At 38.6% G+C, this 20,551-nt stretch overlaps 1 protein-coding gene across 19 annotated transcripts in view; it reads left to right on the top strand.

Annotated features, from left to right (window-relative positions):
* The window catches only part of GTDC1 (glycosyltransferase like domain containing 1), a 452,306-nt gene that overhangs the window by 328,239 nt on the left and 103,516 nt on the right, over nucleotides 1-20,551 (top strand). The gene's annotated exons all lie outside the window — the stretch shown is intronic.

Below are 20,551 nucleotides of genomic sequence, written 5' to 3'. Positions count from 1 at the left end.
GTTGTTTTGGTGGAGGTTTCTGAAGAAAATTCTGCCTCACAGAGAGAGTTGGAAAAGGAAGAAGTGTTTTAATGACCTGCTCAGATTCTTGTAGGTACTCTTCACTGCTACATCAGAACTTGGCAAGTAGGAGTTTCTCAAGGGTTATTCTGAAACCATTGCATGGCTCTTCATACTCTCATACTTGCTGTGCACTGTGCACTGGTCACTTGGAAAATACAGGTTTTATGAATTGTGCAGCTCTTCCAAGTATTTGACAAAAAATTCAAGAATCATACTGCTAATATCACTGCTGTTGGAGGAATTTTTGATTATTGGGAAGTCATCAAGTTCATGATGTAGATACACTTTTTTCCAGAATCCCAATGTTCAGTTAAAATCTTGAATTTACCATTGCAACAAATATTATCAGTTGTTTTCTTGAACGGACATGTTCACATGGCTCACATTTGAGAAAATGTCTGCCAAATACCCAAGTCGGATGAACCATGGTTTGTCTATCGGTTGTTCTTAGAAGCAAAATTACTGTTTTGTGAAAAAAACAACTTGTTAGCTTGTAACTCAAACACTCATATAAATACTTTTTCTCAAGACAGCCATTGCGCACTGGTACACAAAAATGTGGTGTGTGTGTTTCCAGTTTATCACACAGAATATTAAAAGAAATCTCTTCAAGGGATGAAATTTAATAAAAATAGTAATTTTAATGCTTCTTCAAGGGCATTCGTAAGTGAAACTGACTTTTTTTTTTCCCTTTTACTGCAAGTACAGAGGGTTAAGAATACCATGACTGTTACTCAGTTTGGTGCCACTGCCTAGAATCACGCTGAGGTATCAGCACTCCTCTCCATTGGCGCTTTTTCACTATTAGGGCGTATGAGAAGAAGGCAAAGTATATCTTAGTATTACTGTAAAAATAGGTTGATTTTGCAGACCCCATGAAAGGTCTTGAATACCCCCCAGGAACCACAAACTACACTTTGAGAACCACTGTCAGGCAGAACTATCATGATAAGGACATATGTAAGACTATGTCTGCCGTCAGTCATTGGAATTGCCTAATTTTTAGTTTACATAGACTGATTTTTCTTGCCTTAAATGTTAATATATTAACATTTAGGTTTAGATGGCATATCGATATTGAGGTTTCACAGTTGATGGCAAACAAGTGTTCATCACATAGAAGAGAACTTTCTCAGACTAAAGAGCATTTGTGTCACAATGGGCTCAGTAGTCGGGGAGATCTGTGACACAAGAAATTCAGTTCTGATCTTCAAGTCCCTCTGAGCGGCACGTAAGTGGGTGTGTTCTAAGAAAGATAAGGTGGCAGTGGCTGTGAGGCCTGTTGAGGAGTTTGAAATTGTTAGGAGTAGCTATGGTGACTAGTTTCACCATGACCCCATTACATGGATTGTGGGGAAATTGTCAGAGCTTTTCGCTTGAAGTGAAGTGACTTGTTACGAGCTATATGTTATTTGCAATATTTTCCATAAAGTAATGATAAAACAATTTATGCAATGTTGGTTGTGGTAAAGGGTGTAAATTTGGAAAGGAAAAGGCCCAGTCATTGAGAAATAAAAACAGATTTGAAGCATACTTAAGTAAATCATGTAGTGTAATAGTGAAAGAAATCGACATACTATATTTTTAGAAACTTTGGGGACTTCTAACTGAAAACAAATGATTGATATAAAATGGAAAATTATACTTTATTATGTGAGAGTAAAATAAATTACTTTTCTTTTTCCATCCTTTGACACTCTGAGGTTTAAAAACACAGCTTTGAGAACAAAATTGATGACTGCCTTCTGAAAAGATGTATGTTAAGTGATTGGATGTTATGCTTTTCAGAGCAAGGTAACTTACCTTGGTTTTCTTGTTGTCCAAGTAACTTGGGGAAGTTTAGCGTATAGATTGTCTTAAATCTTTCAGGTCATTAGAATTAGGATACTTTTGGAGGACAATCTTCAGATGCCACAGCAGGATGCGAACTAACACTGCAAAGTGTTAGATTTTGGACACCACTATTTTTTTTCTCTTTCAGTGTTATGTGTAAATCTGTTTTTCTTAGGGAGAAATGATCCTCACGGAATTATAGTTCTGGAAAAGATGATCATGTGGTCTGGCCATCTGCCTTTCAGCACACTCCACCAGAGTGAGACCTATGAGAATCGATCTTACTTGTCTTGATCTCTAGAAAAGATGATGCTATACATGCTTTCCAGTGGCACTGTTCATTTTCATAGTTAAATATCTTCGATGTAAGGCATTGATTATAGGCATTCTCAATTCAGTGCTAAGCTCTTTCCAATTATATTTTTTTTGCCTATCAGTGTTTTTGTTTAAAGGTTTGATGGTGTTGGTTGGTTGGCTGGTTGGTTTTCGTCCTTAAAAATTTTCAAGTGAACTCTGTCATTGAAAAAACAAAAACTCTCTAGAGAACTTTATTAGCATCTTTGAAAAGTTGTAATCAAATACCTGGCTTAGGTTACTGTGTGGTGGTGTATCGCTTGTCTTATTTTATCTTCTAATGTAGTACTACCAGGTGAATCTCTGGGAATCTGATACAAGATTTTTTTTTAAAAGACTTATTTATTTATTTGACAGAGAGAGAGAGAGAGATCACAAGTAGGCAGAGAGGCAGGCAGAGAAAGAGGGGGGAAGCAGGCTCCCCCCTGAGCAGAGAGCCTGATGTGGGGCTTGATCCCAGGACTCTGGGATCATGACCTGAGCCGAAGGCAGAGGCTTTAACCCACTGAGCCACCCAGGCACCTGATACAAGATTTTTAACCATCAGGAAAAGAAATACTGGGAAATTCAATTCATGTCCCCCCAAACAAATAGCCTTAGCAAAATTCCATTTATATTTTCCAGATTTCCGTTGTTAGATGCCTTGCTATTCTCCCAAACTATTAAACATATGACAAAGAGATTCAGCTTTTGGGTTGTTTTTAACTCTATGACATACCACGTCAGCATGAGGAACGTTCACCTACAGTCATTACTGTCTTCTTGTTATCATCTCCAGAATATCATAAACTATCATAAAACATACATTGCACTTTTCTTCCTAACAGGGTTAAAAAATTCTCTAAACTTCACTTACTCCTTAAACATACTAATTTCTGCAAAAGATGCCTTTTGATTATGGTATGCTTAGGATAGTCATTGTCAATCACTCAAGACCGATGTCTGCTTTTGCTTCATTCTATCAAAAATCTTTTGATAAAATCCTTGTACTAGATTGATTTACTTATCACCATAGGTCAGGAGTGAGTGATCTTGGAAGTAGAAAGCTAGTTGATATAGATAGACAAATGAGCAGTGGAATAATGGATGGATAGGTAGGTAGGTAGATTCCCTGTTTCTTTGTTACATGTATTTATGTCATACGTGTGATATGCAGGGTGATGGGGTATTAAATATATTTCTCCTTCCAAGTCACTAAACCTTTCTTCATATAATCCCTGTTGACCTGATCTCTACTTAGCACACTCTTTTCTCTTTTTTTCAGGACTTAATATCCCTTCTATTGCTCTTAATGTATGGTGTTGTCTGTCTTTTCATGATGGTAGTTACCATTATACTTTTTCAGAGATGCCCTGAAATCCTCTGTCTTCCACAGTTGTGTGTCCTGATTTAAATTGCAGTGACGTGTGACTTCCCCTGACTGTGGATTTTCATGTACCAAGGGCACTGTGCATTCTACTGTACCACATAAGCAAGTAATGAAACTTCACTTTCCACACTGCCTCCTAGCCCTGCTCATTCCATGTCTTAAGTGATATCATTTGGTTTAGATCCTAAGGTTCTCCAGCATAGAGACAGAAACTTTTTGGGGAGTGAGAGGAGGTAGTTTTTTGTTTTTTTTTTTTTTTTCAATAGCATCTAGCTGAAATATGTGCAGGGTACATAGGATATTTAGTTGATGTTACTTAATGTTGATGATGACAAATCCTAGACTGACTCTTTGGTGATTGACTCTTACTCCATTCATTAAGTCCAGTGGATGACAAGTTTCTCATCCTAAGAAGAAAGGAAAATATAAAAGTCTTCAATTAACCAAATGGCAGGTGGAGATGGTCATGAGATCAGCGTCGCTTTTACAAAACGTATGTTTTGTTTGTCTTGGGTTTAGGGTTCTGTGTGTGTGTGTTAAATGCCTTTATAGGAGTTTTAAATAGAAATCCCTCAGGACTTTGTTAAAATGGAATCATTTATTTTAATAGAAAGGTAATAGAAAAAGTGTGATTATGTTGTTTGGGAAGAAAGGCTCAAACAGGCTAAAACCAAAATAATTTCTTAGTTATCACTGTAAAGTAAATCCAGAAGGGAAGAACCTAGCAGGTTATTTTTTCACCTACCCCCATGCCATAATCCAGATGTGTAAACCATTTCAAAACAATTCATTGAAATTACTTTCTCAACTCCTGTTTACAATCCCAAGTGAATGAGATTGCATGGCTTTTCTAGGTTATCTAGACTAAGGTTTGGTGTCCAGATTTTTCTTCCTTTTCTTTTTCCTTTCTTCTTTTTTGTTTTGTTTTACTCAGTCACACCAAAGAATTCTAACTTAGACTAGCAATAACAATTATAAAATATGAAAGCCCCCCCCCCGTATCCTCTTTATTGGCCATGTAACTAATTAGCTATTTCAGCACTATTCAGGCTAACATCATTTGTTGGTTAAACAAAAGAAGGGGAAATTTCAGAAACACAAAGAGACGAAATGTTTGAGATTTGTTCTTACTCAGATGTATACCTCATAGTGCCTATCTCCTGTTGAAGGAAATAATTTATCGTGATCTGAGTCAAAAGCATTTCTCTCTTTGCTGTCCTTTTTTATTAATTTAGATATGTTTCTAGGATGAGAAATGATGTTACTTCTAATTATGGTTACATGTAGTTAATTTCCTTCTTTTTCTTAAGCTTGGTGTGAAAGGCAGTTTCCTCCAAAAGAGGGGTGGGAGGGGGTGGGGGGAGCTGGTTACCGGGAGGGGAGAATACTGATAGAGCTGATCTTCCTGTTGCCTTAGCAACAGATTTATTTATTAGGGGTTGAAATGACATGAGTTAATATACCGCATACCTGCTGATCGGCAAACTCCCCTATTTCAGCTGCAGTTGACAATTAAGTCCTGGACAGCTACAGCCAGGGGTTAATGTTCCTCATTAGGAGAACTAGGTCATTACTGGGAAATCAAGGCACTTAAGGCAGCATGGGTAAAATATAAAATTCAGCATCTAGACGAGTGAGGCTTTTTTATGTTAATTAACCTTATTTTCCTAGGTTTAAAAAAATCTTATATGCACATGACAGTGGATCAATTAATTGAAAAAAGAGCTAGTTTACTTTACTGTCTGAGTTGTCTTCATTTCCTTTGCAAGGATTTCATTATTTTATGGAAAATTCTTATGTCTATATGATGAGTAAAAAGGGTATTAAAATTAAGAAGGGAATCATCATGGAAATCAGCTTTACCACAAGGGAATGAGCAAATAAAAGCCTTGGAAATGAAAATAAATAAGCTTTGCTAATACCTCACCTAAGGAGCAGAGTATAAGCCCATCAGAGCTGGGAGATATTTAGAGGTACTTCTTTGCTTCTTTATTAAGCAGTTACATAGTTATTTGACCTTCAGAAACTGAAACTTTGGAAAAGTGATTCCAAGTGGTTTGTAAACATTCTATTTGCAGAAAGCGTGTAGCAGTTTAACAAACAATAACTTTCCAGTTCATAATTGGCTTTTTTTTAATACCAATAAAATTAGATACATTCGTTGAAAGTTTTTATTAAAATGTCTGAGTGGGTGTTTTTTTTCCACTGGATAAGTTCATAAATAATGTATCAAGCCCATTCTGAAAGCTTTGTTTTCTTATTTCTTTAAAGAGCCTTTATGTTGAAAGGGGGGTATTTACAGAGTCAAAAAAGATTTATTGCCCAGAATCCTCTTTTATCTTCATTTCGGTACTGTGCCTCCACTGAAGCCACTTGGGACCAGGTCTTTCACTTACGGTAACTTTCTCTGTGGGACACAGACCAAAGCAAAAAAGGTGCTTTTACCGACTGTACCCCTAAGCCACTTTGTCCCCTCCACAGAATAATCTAAATCACTGTGATTCTTCTCCCTCTACCCATTTACTATAAATGGTTGGTTGACTGACTTCCAGCCAACTGACTTCTCTAGTTTAGAACTCTTGTTGTCATTTCTCCCCCTCATCGAATAAACGCACAATGCGCCTTTCATTGATTACCTCTCTGATTCAGTGTATATTTTCACCTCCTCTCCCAAATTTTCTGTTATCTAAGTGAAAGCAGCACCTCAGGTAACTTCTTTAGAAAATAACATTCTGGGGGTGCCTGCGCGGCTCAGTCAGTGAAGTGTGTGTGCCTTCAGCTCAGGTCATGACCTCAGGGTCCAGGGATCGAGCTCCACATCAGGCTCCGTGCTCAGTAAGGAGTCTGCTTCTCCCTCTTCCGTTGCCCCTCCCCCACTGCTTGTGCTCTCCTTCTCTCTCTCTCACACAAATAAATAAAATCTTAAAAAAAAAAAGAAAGAAAATGCCATTCTAGGGAACCTCTGTATCATGTATATTGCCACTTTTCATCTGACTTAGCATAAAATTATGTTTTAGGAGGCACCTGTCAGGACGGCTTCCTTCAGAAAAGCATTTCCACTCTGAAAGTAGATGTGATTCTTACACAACCACCTCTTTTCACCTACCATGACCAATCCTTGGATTTAATGAGAACTCTTAAAGAAAAAAAATTGTTTCCCCATTTCAAAATTACGACCCGAGAGCCAGAGTTTTAGAATGAGGGGATATGGAAGAGACTGTTATCTGTCCCCCAGATTTCTTTCTCTTTTTCTTGGGAACACAGTTGGACCATATTTTCCAGGCTCCATTGTAATTTGGCGTGACTGCGTGACTGAGTCTTAGCCAATAAATGTAAACAGAAGTGATGTGGAATACTTGAGGGCCCCACTTGCAGGTGGGGCATAAAAATGTCTCACCCACAATCCCCGGTGAACTCTCCCTTTGGAAGAGGTAGACATAGGAGGCCCTTGAAAACAGCAGTGCCTTCTTTGACTTGGGGCCTTGAATGACCTGTGGAAGAAGGCTGCCCTATTGATCTGTCAGCCTGACTTTATAATGAACCATCATGCTTGTTTTTTAAAATCCCCTTCACTTATTCTACATTGTTAAGTCCTTTTTAATGCAGCCAACCTACCTTAATGAGTGCAGACAATAATCCAGCAAAAATGGCAGTGGTTTGGCTGGTTTAGGAGCAATGGAAGATGGAAAGAGTGGTCAGGATCTATTTTAAAGATTTTGGCCTAGGTGGATGTATGTAGGTGCTATTTACTGAGATGTGGATGTATATTGGTTCTATTTGCTGAGATGGAGAACACTCGAGGAGGAAGAGGTTTTAAAAAGATTGCTTTGAATATGTTAGAGATATCTCTTAGAATGCAAGTGGAGATTTCAACTTGGAAGCTAGATCTTTAAGTCTTTTATTCAGACAAATAGGACAGAAGACAGAAATTTGGGAGTTTATCCATGAGGAAATGTTCAATTCCTATAAAAATAGTTTAAAATATTGGATTTTAAATCTTGTAAGGGACACTTTTGAGTTTCCTAATGTTAAACATTAAATCTATACTACTTCTGTGGGCAGCAGTTACTGCTTTGTTACAGTTGTAGCACTGTAGAATCTGATCTTTCTACAAGTCCTGGCCCTCAGTTACCAGCCTTGTGCCTTAGGCAAGGTCTGTTGTCCCTAGTTTTGATTTTCTTCTTTATAACATAGGAATGATGTTAACCACCTTATACAGTTGTTCTGAGGGTTAGAAGAGATGATATATGTAAATGAGTTAACACTTCCTGGCCGTGAGTGAGCATTTAATAAGCATAAGCTATTATTATTAGTAAATAATATAGAGTGCTTCATTACCTCACAAAGCACTGTCACTTTTGACCACTGTCTCTTATTGGTTAGAATCAATTTTTTCTTAACTCTCCTAGAAAAAGAAAAGAAAAGAAACAGCTAAATAAAGTCGTCTTTTTTTGTCTTCATTTTCAGCCTACCCAAAACAAGTACATACTGTACAGAAAAATGGAATTAAGCTACAGAGCACACACTTGTAAGGAGCAGCATCTGCCTTGTAAATGAAGTCTATAAAAGGCTACCAAATGTCCCTTCACATTTTTATGATTGTTAGGGTATTACTAAACCTGGATGGAAAAATGTTTTTTGAGGCTCTTACATCAAGCACCCACACTGTCAATATCACAAATTATTTCCGTTTTTTACAAAATGGCTGCCATGCGGCTTCCTTAGGAATGGCAATGCTATTTTCGCAGGAGCTATATAGTTTTAAAGATGTGATTTGGTAAAAAGCACTGTCTACCTTTTTAACTGTCACATTTTTAAGCACATAACTGTTTTTTAAAAAACGGCTTTAATGGGATATAATTTATGTATCACAAAATTCACCCATTTTAAACATACAATTTAATAGTTTTTAGTAAATTTACAGACTTGCATCACCATCACCACAATCTAATTTTAGAACATTTCCATGACTCCCGAAAGAATTCTTATGCCCCTTTTCCGTCATTCCCTGTTTCCACTCTTGCCCCCACAAAATCACTCATCGGCTTGCTTTCTCTGTAAATTTTCCTCTTCCAGACATTTCATATAAATAGAATCCTACAATAGGTGGTCTTTTGCACCTGGTTTCTCTCACCTACAACAGTGTTCTTGAGGCTTAACCATGTAATAATGTGTATCAGTAGTCTCTTCCTTTCTAATGCTGAATAATAATTCCATTACATGGATAAAACACATTTTTGTTAATTCATTCATCATTTGGTAAACATTTGGATTGTTTCTACTTTTTTCATTATTGTGAATAATATTCCTCTGGACACTTTCAGAGAAATCTTTGTGTGGACGTACGTTTTCATTTCCCTTGGGTGCATACCTAGGAGTAGAATTGCTGAGTTGTTTCATAAATTTACGTTTACTTTTTTAAGAAACAAACAGATCGCTTTTAAGGACAACATCTAATAACTCTTCCTTCTTAGATTCATTCATTCATTTCATTCATTCATCTCCAAATGTTACTGAGTTTCTTCTAAAGCTGGGCTTTGTACTAAGTACTAAATACAGGCAACTCTTGATTATCCACTGTAACTGGAATGAAATGTAGTCTGGATATTTAAAATCTCCTCCTTATTCATGAACCTAATGTTGGGTATTCTTCTAAGTGTCTTCATCAAAAATGCTATGATCTCACTAGGCCTCTTATTCCAAACATGTACCAAATGGCTATATGATAGGTAGTTACCAGAAATTCAAAGAAGAAAGGCGTAATTCTCTGTTCTTCAGGGACCCCCAGTCCCGGAAGGGAGACAAGTTTATAATGCCTACATATATTCTTAGAGTCTCTGCCTTTTTCAAAAATATAACGTGTCTAATTCAGACTCCTTCTTTTTCCCGCTGAACTCCTATTTATGAGTAACACGTTAACTCCCCCTCCCCCTGGGCTGCAAATGATTATCTTGTTTGATTTCTCTTCACATTACTCTGTTAGCTTCCTGTGGCTACTATAACAACATATCACATACTTGACAGCTTAGAACAGTAGAAATTTTTTCTCTCACTGTTGTAGGAGCCAGAAGTCCAAAATCCGTTATCACCTGGCTAAAATCAAGATGTCAGTAGGGCCTCACCGCCTCCAGAAGGTCTAGAGAAAAAAACATTTCTTACCTTTTCCAGCTCCTGACAGTGGCCAGCAACTTTCCGATTGTGGCTGCCTCACTCCATTCTCTTCCTCTGGGGTCCCGTTGCTTCTCCTTCTGTCTGTATCAAATCCCCCTTTGTCTCCTTCTTATAAAGATGGATCCATGTGATGCATTTAGTGCCCGACCAGATATTCCAGAATAATCTCCCAATCTCAAGCTCCTTAACCACATCTGCATAGTTCTTTTTTGCCACATAAGGTAACATTAATAACTTCTAAGGATTAGGATGTGGGGATCTTTGGGGAAGGGGTGGGGATTAGTCATCCTAACATAAACTGCATATGCAGTCATTATGACGTCATTCATTCTTTTATTCATTTATCCATTCATCCGTTCATTTACTACTTTTTGAGCATAATATTACATGCCAGGTAGTGAATTAAGACTTGAGGATACAGCAGTAAGGAAAAATTCACACACACAGTCCTCGCCTACTTAGAGCTTACAACAGACTGATCAAGTAAAATTTACCTGAGGTAAGTGTTACATAGGAGAAATGGAAAGGCAGAATGATGTGTAACTTTTTGTAAACATATGGCACATTCATTTTAAAAGCTCAAAGCACAAGTCTACCACATATAAGTAACTGCCTTTCTTGATATTTCTTTCTTCCCATCTTTCTATCTACTAGTTTGGAATTTATGCACTATTTTGCTTTCTTTAAAGTGATTACCCTGGTGGTTTTAATAACAGACTTATCCCAAATTCACCTCTTTCTTTGCTTATTCTCCCCTCTTGCACATTAGACCTTTTCTTGTGCCCAAAACAATATCCTCAAAAATTGCTTTTAGTGAGAGACTGTTGGTGGCAAGTTCATCTGAAAATATCTTTCATTTATCTATTATTCTTTGAGGATATTTTTTTCTGAGTATACAGCTCCGGGTTGAGAGTCCATTCTCTCCACTTTATTTTGCTACTGAGATGTTATGTTATCTGACTTTTCTCTCTAGCTACCTTATAGACCTTTTCTTTGTCTTTGGTGTGCCTCACTTTCACATGATATATGTAGGAATGGATTTCTCTTTGTAATCTTATTTGGGTTTTGTGAGATTTATTAAATCTTTGTACTTGTGCCTTTCCTCGCTTTTGCAAAACATTCATTCGTATCTACAAATATTGCCTCTGTCTCATTCTCTCCTCTTAGTGTTCTGGGTCTTGGTCTTTCTAGCCATCTCCTGTTTCTTAACCTGCCTTTCATATTTTCCAGATCTTTTTACTTGGGTTTATCTTTGAGTTTACTAATTCTCTCTGAATTCCAATCATCTTTTTCATCTTTCAAACTTCTTGTTGTTACTCTTTCAAAACCAGCTGGTCAGTTTTAATCATCCTGTGTTCTTCATATAGTCTCTTGTTTCCTTAAACACTTTGAACACTATCATAATCCATGTTTGATAATTCCAGTAGCTGAAACCTTTGTGGGCCTGCTGTCTTTTTTTCTCTTTGTGCTTGGTATCTTGTTTCCTGTGTGCTTTTTTTTTTATTTTTCACCATAGTTTTTGGAATTTTATCAAGGGGAATTCTCTGAGAATTGCCTGAGTTGTATCTGGGTTTCTGCAGAGGGTATGTGCATTTTCCTGCATCAGGTGTTAGGGGAGCTAACAGCCCAGCACTACTTGAAACTAAATTCTCAGAACAGATTATTTGTTTCCTTTTTTGTTGGTTGGTTAGACCACTGAAGAGTTTCGGAGTTGTTTGAGGGCCAATGCCCTTCCTGATGAGGAAGTAGCAGGAGAATTTTCTTAATCTGTACCAAAAACATATATCTTTACATCTCTCCAGTGGATTCTTTTCATTCCATCGTACTGTGGCCCCATGCCCCTGGTTCTTGTCCTTGTAAAGGTAAACCTAGACTACTGTAATCACCCCTTCATTTCTCTTCTCTGACCTTAGCACCTTCTAGTTCATATCTTGGGTTAATACTCAGTACTTTCTTCATGTGATTTTGCTCAGAGTCCTGTGGCTTTCTCTCTCCTTCTCAATCATCTCAATGTGACTGTCCATTAAAAGGAGATTTTGGTTTCTTATTTTAAATTAAGAATGCCTATCGTCCTTATCCCAATTAAACCAGAATTGCTGGGAGTTGGGCCCTTGTGTCATCCCAGTCAACTCTAATGTCAGGCAGGACTGACAACTATGAGTCTGCAAGAAAAACCATAGAAACAGAATTGTCTTTATCTAGCACTTAAGACCTCAGAGGACAGTGGTGTACAACCCTGCTGTATGTCAGGAAACACCTAAGTGTGAGCCCAATTCTGAAAGATTCTGATTCAGTTGTTATAAGATGGAGCCAAGGGAGTAGAGCTTTTAAAAGTTCCCTAAAATCTACAAAATATAGGATTGAGAATCACTGTTCTAGAATCATAAATTCACAAGCATACAGAGATCAGGCTGGTACATTAATGAATGAAAAGTCTAACTGGGAACTGTGGGAAACTGGAAGGTTCCACCACTCCATATAGCGCAGGCAGCCCTACTCAGGTCTTCCTGATTGCAAAACATGCAGTACAGCTCATTTCACCTTTCTGTTCAAATCTCAGTCCAGTGTTTGAAAAATAGACCAATATACCTACCTCTGTGTGTAATGCATCTGCAAGAATTGGAGGGTATGGTTACCTTTATTTTCTTTCCCAACTCGGTGCTCTTGCTCATGTTATTCCCTACCTCCAGTGCTTTCCTTCCTCTTCCATATCTGTATAAATCATCAGCTATCCTCAAAGGACCAACTCTTGCTTTCTCTGACGCGGTAATGGAGAGCTGATAACTGGAGGAGGTGTGATTTTGGGAGGGGCCTTTCCCAGGCCTGTCTGCTTCTGTTTTGCATAAACCTGTCTCCTTTGGGCTCTATTTAACTTGCATGTACTTCTTGGAAATTTAAATAAAACAAAGCTTTATATGGTTCAACTTTTTGGTATTTTAGCTTTCTAATTACTACCAAATAGTTGGTTTTGTGAATCGATTTTTATTACATTAAGGAATCCATCATAAAATGTTAAGAATTCTTTATGTAAGATAGTAGCTTTTAGAAACTAGGGGGTCTTAACATGTGCATTATTTAGATAGGTGAGGGTTAAAAAAGCACTAAGACTGAAAAAGGAGTAATTATAGTAGAAGAAATAAATAAGAGGTAAGGGAGAATAAAACAAAATATCTCAAAATCTGATTTGGGCTGGGGAAAGATGAGTCAGCTGGAATGTGTTAAGTAAAGGAACAGTGACAGCAAGCCATATTCATTCCTTGATGCGAGATGTTTATGTGCAAGGCATTTATTCAAAAACTTATTAGAATAATGTTGCCCTTTTAGATGAAAGAACTTATATTTGCAATTTAGCATAAGAACCATGTTAAATGAACTTGAACTATAGTACCAAGTACAAAGAATCCAAGATGTAATCATCACTCATTCATTTATTCACACATTCAACACATATTTACATGAGGCAAGGAAGTTGGCAACCCCAGTATCCACATATGCCAGATTGTAATGTCTGAGCCCAGACTACAGCCAGACTGCCTGGTTTGAATCCCAGGTCTGCCCCATACCGCTGGGCCACTGGGGCAACATGGGCAGGTTGCTTAATCTCACTAAGCTTCAGTTTCTTCACCTAAATTAAGTAGAAGAATGGTACTTCCCCACACAATTGCTGTGAGGATGAAATGATTTAACCTATCCAGTGGTCTTAGAATAGTTCCTGATCCATGTGTCCATATTAGCACTAGACACATATATGTCTTTGCTGTTATTATTAATCTTTGTTTCTTTATAACTCAACTCAGTTACCTCAGAATTCTCTCAGTGAATTCATGATAATTCAGTAAATCTTGGGTTCTCCCTATTTTTTTTTTTTTTTTCCTTTGAGAAGCACTTACATTCGAAGGATGCTTAGCATCCGAGAAGATGGTTTGGTCTCACTTGGCACATGGCCGCTTTGGCACCCTCTGAAAAGGTCCTGTCTGGTTCTGTCCACTCACAGAACGGGTGTCTACTGGGTTAAGCTCCCATCTGCCCACACACAGCGCTGTTCATTGCCAGGTGCACTGCTGGGCCTCTCGGCATGACACAGTGCCACCTGCAGCATGCTGTCTGGCTCTGTCAGGTAACTTCTGTATCTTACTAACGGCCTGTGGAAAATATGGTTGCTCTCCCATGTCACCTGTGGACCTCAGAAAACTCAGCAAACGTGCTTTCAGTCCTCCCTGATCCAGGCAGTCTGTCTTCCTCAGTCGGTCCCTTGCCATGCTTGCCACAGTCGCAAAGCTGCTGCCTCTCTGGGTTCTTGAAGAAAAAGCACAAGAGCAAAGTCACTCTCCCCTCCAAGCAGTTCTGTGCTTCCCAAGTTCTCCCCGTTTTCAGCCTTGGACATCCACTCAAGAATATCTCTGTCCTCTCCAACTTGTCTCCCTCAGCCCACAGATTTTTGGGGAGGAAGTGGGGGAAACAGTGGGGGAGATGGGTAGGGAGAGTTCTGAGAAAAACCTACTTAGCATTTGTCTCCAGAATGTTGTTTAGACTTCAGTGTCAGAATTTTAACATAAAAGTCAAGAGTTAACTATTTATTTGTCTTCTCTTTGCATTTCTGTTTAATAACCTTACCTTAAGGGCAAAGATTATAGAATATCTTCACTCCCAAGGCTGGGGGGGGGGTGGCAGCAGAGTAGATTTGCAAAGTGGAAAATATCCAGGGAGGAAACCCATTAAGCACATTGATTAATACTTCAAATATCATCCTTCTACACATGTATTGATAGGGCTTCTTTTGAGACCCCCGCCACAGAGAGCTCCCAGATAATTGCAGTACAGCATAATAAGTGAAAACCCAAAAGAGGAAGCAACTTATTCTGCCTGGAAAAGTCAGGCAACGCTTCACTGAGGAAGTGAGGATAATTGAAAGCGGATTCCATTAGATACATTCCTCCTCAGCGCCTGAGCCGCATATGTTGCAAGAAAGAACACCCAGCGAAACTGAATGGGAACCCGTACTCTGGGAGCCCAGAAAGACCCCACCAGACCTGGTGACCGTGCTTTCCTTCCTAGTTCCATTCGTAACTCCAACCCTGAGGTGAAGGGTCTGGTGGGCGGCCACCCTTGCGTCTGGGACTGCACCTGCGCTGGGGCTAAGTTGGAGCGGCCGTCGGGGTGGGTGGCAGCCCGATGTCCCCAGTCCTACCTGAGCAAGTAGAAAACTCTGGTCTTTTCTTGTGCCAGAGCTTGGAACTGCTGACCTGGAGGGTAAATTAAAAGCTTGTTGCCCACCTAATCCTTACTTTGAGAGCCGGCCTCCAGCTAAAATGCCAAGTTTTTCAACATAGGCCCCGCCCTGTCTCACTGCCGTGTAGTTGGCTCTCCTCCCAGCAGCAGCCTTTCGGCTCTTAGGTTTGATGTTTCGCACAGGTCTTACCCTCCCTGGACATTCTCCCCATCTCAAAATCTTACCTTCTTGACCTTCCTATTTTACCCCTCCGAGCTTAACATTCTCTTAGTGATCCGTTGCAATATATTAATCCCGAAAGAATACAAGATACACACATGTATTAAATCACATGTATTATTAATCATTCATCATTATAATCACATGTATTATCTAAATCACATGTATTAAATCACACATGTGATTTAAGTTAAATCGCACTAACACATAAATCCTTGCTAGTGTTTTAATGGGTTCACTCCCCAAGGGTGTTTATTTACTATGACCATAGCACCTTGCTAAAACTATACTGCTAAGCTATAGAAGGCTCTGGCTTTAAGGAGCCTCAGGCATTCTTAAGAGTCACAGATGAGATTTGTACACAATGGATTTTCCTTCTTGTCCCTGAAATGATAGCACAGGGGCACCAGCCTCTGTCCTTCACTAGAACCTGGATTCCTCGAGAGTTGGGTCTCCTGTTCTCGTTAAACATACTTGAACCCCAGTGCCTTGTACAAGTTCTGCCTGGCACGTGGAGGTGCTCAGTTCTCCTTCAGGGAATACATTATCACTCCAGACAAGGGTATTTGTCTCAAGGCCAAAAACCTATGCTAGATAAGGGATTTTATTGTTGTTTTGAGTGTTTATACTTTAAATAATTAAGAATTAAGTAGTCCTAGAGCCATACCATGGTGTTTTGTTATAGATCATTTTGAATATAAAACTCATATGCCTGGGGCGCCTGGGTGGCTCTGTGGGTTAAGCCGCTGCCTTCAGCTCAGGTCATGATCTCAGGGTCCTGGGATCGAGTCCTGCATGGGGCTCTCTGCTCAGCGGGAGCCTGCTTCTTCCTCTCTCTCTCTCTGCCTGCCTCTCTGCCTACTTGTGATCTGTCTCTGTCAAATAAATAAATAAAATCTTAAAAAAAAAATCATATGCCTGGCATGCTTCCTAAGGTAATTGATACTCAAGTAAAGAAAAAAACCCTTTGTAACTTCTCCTGGGTGGGCCATATACTACGAACCCAATTTCCAGATGAAAACAGTAAGAGGCATTTACTATGTCTCTGTCCTATGAGTGCAGCAAAGTTATTAAACCACTAATTTCTTTCTTTGACTTAAATGGGTAAAATTGTAACTCATTGTAATATTTAGCAAATCTAAAATGTACTAATTATATTAACTTTTCAGCTTAAATAACTTGAGAAGTATTAAAAGCATACGAATATAAAGCAAAACCGGAATAAATATTGAAAAAATTCTATACAATAAAATGAAAAGTTAATTATTTAATTCTGCTTCTTGAGTACACACTGCTCTCTAGAATATGGACAGACTTTTTTCCTAATGAAAATAGTGTCATAAGTGAATGACACATAATAATGAATTGTTGGGTAATTTCTCATTTAGAAAGTGTGAGACTGTTTCCATTAAAAAAGAGAGAGAGAGAGAGATTTCCATAAAATTTGACTCTAAAACAGAAGGAACAATTTTTTTTTTAATGTTTACCTTTTGAAAAGGTTACGCTTTTTTTAGGATATTGCATGGGAAATTCAACTTTCAGTGCCATGCTAATCCATGAAAATGGATGAAATATGTAGTCAGAAAAAAATTATTTCATATACCAGCTGATGTACTTCTGTAATTCTCCCAGACAAGATGATTGTCAAACAGACTTCTTCTTGCAAAAATACCTTCTCTGTCTGATCTCTTACTTAGCACTTTATTCTCTGCTTCTTGAGACTAGACCTGGCACAGAGACATTCTAGCACTGGCAGCCCGCAGACCCTGTTGATGTTTGTGCTGAAGGAGAACCGTTGGGCGTTGCACTCCAGGCCCACTCTTCTCCGTGGAGAAGCGCCTTGTACCAGCTCTGTCTGAGAATCCAAGGATATCCTCCACCCACTTCCACCTGTCTGCCTGCTTGTGGACAGCTTTTCCACCTATTGCGTGTTTCAGGGTTTTGGGTGTCTTGTTGTTGTGGAAGATCACGTTTGCCCTCCGTTGCTAGTTCTTCTTGTTGCTTTTAGGTAATTTCTAAGAGGGGAAGAGAGATGAAGAGAGGTGACAGTTTACTCGCCCGATTTCAGCTGTAATTATCAGAAAGTGGGGCGCCTGGGTGGCTCAGTGGGTTAAAGCCTCTGCCTTCGGCTCAGGTCATGATCCCACAGTCCTGGGATCAAGCCCCGAATTGGGCTCTGCTCAGCGGGGAGCCTGCTTCCTCCTTCTATCTGCCTGCCTCTGCCTACTTGTGATCTCTGTCTGTCAAATAAATAAATAAAATCTTAAAAAAAAAAAAAAAGTGATTTGGTAATGACTGTGTAATATTCCTAGGAAGAAATGATGAGCGTGTGAACTATATCAAGGAAGGAAAGACAATGATGAGAATGAGAATAGGAGTTGGTTCAGGGACTGATCACTATTGTGAGGGTGACTAGGTTCATTGCGGCTTGGATGACTGGATTAAAGGTGACATTTGACAAGATGAGGGATACAATCCTGAGTAGAAAATTTCAGTTGTAGATATGTGTCTTTTTACGCAAATGGAAATTTTACTTTAAATCATATTTGTAACTCTATATTGTAAATAATCATTGCCATGTATTGAATGCTCGCTATACTGTTTGCATGTGTAACATAGTTAACTCTTAAGCTGCCTCCACGTATCAAGGTAAACATGGGAAGCTTGACAATGGTACATTCCACTTACTATCAGTAACTGATTAAAAAGTGTAGCAAACTTTATCCCCCCACTTACGATGGCTGATAAACTCATTGGATGGCTGCCTGGGTGGCTCAGTCGTTGAGCTTCGGACTCTTGGTTTCGGCTGAGGTCATTATCTCAGGGTTGTGGGATTGAGCCCCATGTTAGACTCCAAGCTCATCAGGGAGTCTGCTTCAGATTCTATCTCCTCCCTCTGCCTCTCCCCTGGCTCACTCACTCTCGCTCACTCCCACTGTCTCTCTAAAATAAATAAATCTTTTTAAAAAACTGATTAGAATATTCTTAAATTCCCAGTTCTATAAATGAAGGATAAAACAATGATGATTATAATAATCATTATAACAACAATAATAATAACAGCCATCCTTTATTGAGTATTTTCTGTTTGCTAGGCTTTATAAATTGTTTCATACAGATCATCTCACTTAATCCCCTCAACAACCCTTTGAAGTGAGCATTATTAGCCAGACTGTTACAGATGAAGAAGTTAAATCTCTGAGTGGTTTGGTTCCTTGCCCTGGATTACAGCTATTGAGTATCAGAACTCAGATTTTAGCCCACTTTCCATTAGGCTATATTGCTCATATAAACTTCTTCTTCATTTATTCTGATTAATCTCATTGTTAGAACAATAGTCATAAATGAATTGGTTATTATTAGCTTTCAAGGAACATCTTTTTCTCTTCCTTTCGGGTTTACCTACACTTATAAGGCACTCCAGTCAAAATGATCTTTCAACAAATACACTATATACCATACCTGACTTTTTATTATCTATTCTTTACCAGAAATAATTTGTTCTGATATCCACTAACCATAAGTATATTTAATTAATTAAGACTTCAGTTCATGAGACTTCTCAGTCTGGAGCACTTCTTGAGCAATATAGTTAATTTATAGCATGTAATATTATAATATTCAGAATCTCTTATTATTTTTCCGTATGAATAGTTAGGATACCTTTGGTACCTACTGTGGGCAGTTCTTAATAACTTTTAAATAAGCAACAAATGATTAGAGTAACAAGGGGCTGAACTTTTTTCTTTTACGGTATTATAAAAGGGACCACGTAGGATGACACAGATTAATTCCATTTATAAGAATGTAGGGAAACAGGGGAGATACATAATTAATCCTGTTTATAAAATGGGGAAAAAAAGCAACATATGTAGCAACAAGAACACATCATTTTGAGCAGGTCTTTCTAGAACAGACATTCCATATTGTGTTCCTCCTTTCCCACAGTCATTGCCATGACAATCTGGTGTGCTTAGCAGTCTCTGCTGAGTAAGGGAGACTGTCTCTTCTAGGGGATCTCTGTGTCAGCCAGAAAACACAGCAGTCTTCTTTGGGTCTAGAAGCAAGACATAGTATGTGAAATGGACAGAATTTTTGCTTTTTTCTCCCCATTGGATGGATTTCTTATGAATTACTCTGTCCATTTCTATTTTAACATTTTTAAAATCAGAGTGAGGCTTTGGAGTAGATTTTTCTCTTCAAGTTAAGATTCTTTGCCATATGATTGAAGACCTTGTCATTTCTAGATGTGACAAAATGTCCACAACTGAATATGAAAACCTGTTATTAAGAATTGAAATCCATTTCGATGAATGACATCTAATAATGCAGACCATGTTTAATTCTCCATTTAAAAAAAAAATTTGATCCTTCATGTCATTTCGTGGACCTATCCTACCATAGTTTTAAAAATATAACTGTCTCTATTCAGACATGACACAACCGTCATTCATGCATTTCAAAGTCGTATTTTGAGTGCTCGCCAACTTCTGAGTCAAAGAGTTTCTCTGATGTTATGGATTTCCAGGCTCATGATAAGGGGACAGCATACAAATAAATTAGGAAATAATGTAAAAACACACATTCCTGAAATCATCAGTAGCATATGAATGTCAGTACCAGACTGATTCAGACTGAGATGGCATCTTGCAGGGATGTCTACTAGTAACAATAAATTTTAAAGTCAACTAGAGAGACAACAGAGAGTGGCAGAGAAGTGGGGAGAGCAGTGTTCCAGATTCAAGAGCCGTAGGCCCAAGAGCTGTGGATTATAGAGAGCAGGGAGAAAGGGAGAGGATGAACGTGAATATGAACACCAGTGCTTATTTGCAGGGATAGCAGGAGTAAATGTTCAGTGCAGAAATCGGAATGTTGGCAAGTTTAGAAACAGCCTCCTGTGTTCAAAAATGTGTTGGGCTTGAGATCCTAGAATAGTGGGAGAATTAGGACATGGTGATAGGAGAGAGGAGCTTGGTCATTATTGCTGTGCTTGACAGGGCATCAGTGTAGCTTGTAAGTATTGTGCATGAGTTGTCATTGGAAAGGCCAAGTCAAGATTCTAAATATCCACCTGATTATAGAAGTAGTAAGATCATCACTTACAGTAAATGGGAAGAAGAGGATTAGATTCAGAAGAGGTGATCTAGATTTAGAGTTGATTCACAGTAGTAACTTTTTAGTTTTTTAAGATTTTTTTTTAAATTTCTTTGACAGACAGAGAGAGAGAGAGAAAGGGAGAAGCAGACTCCCCGCTGAGCAGAGAGCCTGATGCGGGACTCAATCTCAGGATCCCCAGATCATAACCTGAGCCG

Source organism: Mustela lutreola, chromosome 3 (assembly GCF_030435805.1).
Source record: "Mustela lutreola isolate mMusLut2 chromosome 3, mMusLut2.pri, whole genome shotgun sequence".
Classification (NCBI taxonomy): domain Eukaryota; kingdom Metazoa; phylum Chordata; class Mammalia; order Carnivora; family Mustelidae; genus Mustela; species Mustela lutreola.
Note: the sequence above shows the minus strand (reverse complement) of the source record. Positions and strands in the feature narration are given on the sequence as shown.